At 40.7% G+C, this 4,697-nt stretch overlaps 1 pseudogene; it reads left to right on the top strand.

Annotated features, from left to right (window-relative positions):
- The first annotated feature begins 3,675 nt into the window (after positions 1 to 3,675).
- On the top strand, positions 3,676 to 4,350 carry LOC101350711 (dnaJ homolog subfamily B member 6-like; annotated as a pseudogene).
- Positions 4,351 to 4,697: the final 347 nt, after the last annotated feature.

The raw sequence follows: 4,697 nt of genomic DNA, 5'->3' as shown, positions 1-4,697 counted from the left end.
ATGGCCAGGTAGCTGCCTTCCAAGTTTCTTGGCATAGATGACTGCGCACTTCCAGCACTTCATCTGTTTGTTGAAACATCTCAATTGGTATTCCGTGAATTCCTGGAGCCTTGTTTTTCACCAGTGCCTTCAGTGCAGCTTGGACTTCTTCCTTCAGTACCATCAGTTCCTGATCATATGTTACCTCCTGAAATGGTCGAACATCAGCCAGTTCTTTTTGGCATAGTGACTCTGTGTATTCCTTTCATCTTCTTTTGATGCTTCCTGTTTCGTTTAATATTTTCCCTGTAGAAACCCTCAGTATTGCAACGACCCCATGGGTCTTTCAGTTTGTTATACTGTGGGGGCTTGTGTGTTGTTTTGATGCTGGAATCTATGCCACTGGTATTTCAAATACCAGCAGGGTCACCCATGGTTGACAGGTTTCAGATGAGCTTCCAGACTAAGACAGACTAGGAAGAAGGACCCAGTGGTCTACTTCTGAAAAGAATTAGCCAGTGAAAACCTTTTGAATAGCAGCAGAACATTTTCTGATATAGTGCCAGAAGATGAGCCCCTCAGGTTGAAATGCACTCAAAATACAACTAGGGAAGAGCTACCTCCTCAAAGTACAGTCGATCTTAATGATGTGGACAGAGTCAAGATTTAGGGACCTTCATTTGCTGATGTGGTATGACTTAAAATGAGAAGAAACAGCTGAAAACATCCATTAATAATTGGAACTTGGAATGTACGAAATATGAATCTAAGAAAATTGGAAATCGTCAGAAATGAAATGGAACATATAAAGATCGATATTCTAGGCATTAGTGAGCTGAAATGGACTGGTATTGGTCATTTTCAATCGGACCATCATATGGTCTACTATGCCGGGAATGACAACTTGAAGAGGAATGGCATTGCATTCATTGTCAGAAAGAACATTTCAAGATCTATCCTGAAGTACAGCACTGTCAATGATAAGATAATATCCATACGCCTACAAGGAAGACCAGTTAACACAACTATTACTCAAATTCACCCAACAAGCACTAAGGTCAAAGATGAAGAAATTAAAGGTTTTTACCAACTTCTGCAGTCTGAAATTGATCGAACATGCAATCAGGATGCATTGACAATTATTGGTGATTGGAATTTGAAAGTTGGAAATAAAGACGAAGGACTGGAAGTTGGAAAATATGGTCTTGGTGATAGAAATGATGCCAGAGATCACATGATTGAATTTTGCAAGACCAACGACTTCTTCATAGCAAATATCTTTTTTCACGAACATAAACAGCCACTATACACATGGACCTTGCCAGATGGAATACACAGGAATTAAATCGACTACATATGTGGAAAGAGACAATGGAAAAGCTCAGTATCATCAGTCAGAACAAGGCCAGGGGCCAACTGCAGATCAGACCATCAATTACTCATATGCAAGTTCAAGTTGAAACTGAGGAAAATTAGAACAAGTCCACAAGAGCCAAAGTACTACCTTGAGTATATCCCACCTGAATTTAGAGATCATCTCAAGAATAGATTTGATGCATTGCACACTAATGACCGAAGACCAGATTAGTTGTGGAATGACGTCAAGGACATCATACGTGAAGAAAGCAAGAGATCATAAAAAAGACAGGAGAGAAAGAAAAGACCTAAATGGATGTCAGAAGAGACTCTGAAACTTGCTGTTGAATGTCGAGTAGCTAAAGCAAAAGGAAGAAATGATGAAGTAAAAGAGCTGAGCTAAACAGAAGATTTCAAAGGGCAGCTCGAGAAGACAAAGTAAAGTATTATGATGACATGTGCAAAGACCTGGAGATAGAAAACCAAAAGGAAAGAACACACTCAGCATTTCTCAAGCTGAAAGAACTGAAGAAAAAATTCAAGCCTCAAGTTGCAATACTGAAGGATTCTATGGGGAAAATATTAAGCACAGTGTGATAGATATAAGTTAAATAATTAGCAGTAACAGAGAGGAAAAAGTAATTAATCAAAGGGGGTTGAGAGACTGTTTCTGGACAAGGTAGCATTTAAACATCAAAACAAAACCCACTGCCATTGAATCAATTCAGACTCATAGAGATCTTATAGGACAGAGTAGAACTGCTCCATAGGGTTTCCAGGGAGCAACTGGTGGATTCAAACTGCCGACCTTTCGGTTAGCAGCTGAGCTATGAACCACTGCACCACCAGAGCTCCAGAAGGCATTTAGTCTGGAAAAAATGATGGGGAAAAGAGGATCTAAGTCATTATTCCATTCTAGCACTGAAAGAAGAGAAGGATGTAGGCAGCTCCTTGGAAACCCTATGGAGCAGTTCTACTCTGTCCTACAGGGTCGCTATGAGTCGCAATCAACTTGACGGCAACTGGTTTTTAGTTTTTATGTATCTATATCACTACGAGTCGGAATCAACTCAACAGCAATGGGTTTGGTTTTGGTTTGGATGTATCAGGAGCTATGGTTAAGCTCTTGGCTGCTAACAGAAAGGTTGGCATTTCAAATCCACCCAGTCACTCTGCGGGAGAAAGAGCTGGTGATCTGCTCCTATAAAGATGACAGCCTAGAAAACCCTACAGGGCAGTTCTACTCTGTCACATGGGGTTGCTATGAGTTGGAATTGACTCGACAGCACCAAAGAACAACAACTACACATATCAGGCATTGTATGAGCTATTGGTAGATAATGTGATGAGTAAGACACAACTCTCACTCTTAGAGCTTGGGGAAAGTATTGCCAAGTGGTGGAGAGGTCAGGCCCTGGACACAGCCAGCCAGGTTCACACCCGTTTCCCCATTTACCATGTGACTATCTTAGTTTCAGTGCCCAAACACAGAGCCCGACGGGGAACTGGGTGCAAGTATTTTATTTAGGAAGTGATCCCATGAAGCAAGTGAGGGAATGGGGAAGTGAAACGGACAATAAAGAGAAGATGTGTTAACGAGAAAGTTACTGCTGTGGGCAATTGGAACTCAGCCCCACCGGGATTCTTCTGAGAGACTTTGTGGAATAAAGAACTGTGGTGTGAAGGGGCGAAGAATACGAGGTCATTCATCCACCAACTCTTGCCCCTCATTGGTGGAGGCTTGGTCTGGGGCCATTAATTTGGTGAGCTGGCCAAGCCTGCTCCCATAGCCAGAGATGACAGGCAGAGACCTCAGGGACGTGGTGTGTTCAGGAACTGTCTGGTAGGGTTAAGTCGTGTTGATGGGACAATGACGGCATTCCCTATAGTGATCTTAGGCAATTTATTTAATCTCTCTAAGCCTGTTTCCTTACCCTATAAACAAGGGGAATAATATTTGTCTGTATCACTTAGCTGTATTTCCTGTATCACCTGTAACTCCAATCATTTATTGAAATCTATTCTCTGCTGCATTCAGAGAAGAGACTTGGGCCCAGTTAGATTAGACTACATTTCCCAGCCTCAAGTATTAGGTGTGTCTGGATGACTAAATTCTGGTCAATTGCATGTGGTGGGATTGATGTGGAATCAGTCCTAGGAATTAAGATATCAGGGAGAAAAGGAGAGAAAGGAAAGCATGAAGAATCACCGCCACCACCTCCATCAGCACCAGTCGCACTGGACCTCAGAGGAAAACGTGAATCTCACTACCCTGCCTCCCCTCCTCCCCACCTCTGGCTGCCAACCCCCTCAAGACTTGCTCCAACAATCTGTTAAAACATGGTGGATTACTATGAAGTTCTAGGCATGCAGAGACACGCCTTACCCGAGGATATTAAAAAGGCTTATTGTAAATTGGCACTGAAGCGGCATCCTGATAAAAATCCTGAGAATAAGGAAGAAGCAAACAGAAAATTCAAACAAGTAGCTAAGACATATGAGGTGTTATCAGATGCTAAAAAATAGGACATCTATGACAAATACGGTAAAGAAGGATTAAATCGTGGAGGTGAAAGTGGAAGTCATTTTGATAGTCCATTCGAGTTTGCCTTCACATTCCGTAATCCAGATGATGTCTTCAGGGAATTTTTTGGTGTAAGGGAACCATTTCCATTTACTTCTTTGAAGATCCATTTGAGAACTTTTTTTGGAATCACATAAGCCCCCATGGGAGCTGAAGCTGAGGAGCAGGATCCTTTTTCTCTGCCTTCAGTGGATTTCCATCTTTTGAGGTACATTTTTTTTTCTTTTGATACAGGATTTACTTCATTTGGTTTGTTGGGTCACGGGGCCTTACTTCATTCTCTTCCATGTCATTTGGCGGTAGTGGTAATGGGCAACTTCAAATCTCTATCAGTTTGTACTACAATAGTTCATGGCAGAAAAATCACTACAAAGAGAATTGTTTTAAGTGTATGTATGCACTATGTTTTTATTAAACTTAATCCAAGGTGAACCATGATTCTTTAGTAGAGCTAGGAGAAAATTGTACAATAACACCAGTATGGATCTTTCTTTGTCCATTTTGTTTGAAATGTGAGCCAAGTAGTTTCAGTCTGCTATGAAGTTAACCTTACCAGGATAAATCTTCTACCAAAATAATTTCAGTTTGTTTTTTTCTTCCTCAGTATTCAGTAGTGAAAAATACTAATACATTAATGGTAATACATTACAGTTTAATATAAATTAAGAATGTTTTCTAGTTGTGAATGAATGCTGGCAAGGTAGCAAGTTTTGAAAATTATTTAAATATGTAATGTCAAACTTAGATTTAAAAGTAAAGCTGGTAAACTGGGTCTTTG

The sequence above is a fragment of the Trichechus manatus genome, unplaced genomic scaffold (genome assembly GCF_000243295.1).
Source record: "Trichechus manatus latirostris isolate Lorelei unplaced genomic scaffold, TriManLat1.0 scaffold00034, whole genome shotgun sequence".
Taxonomy (NCBI): domain Eukaryota; kingdom Metazoa; phylum Chordata; class Mammalia; order Sirenia; family Trichechidae; genus Trichechus; species Trichechus manatus.
Note: the sequence above shows the minus strand (reverse complement) of the source record. Positions and strands in the feature narration are given on the sequence as shown.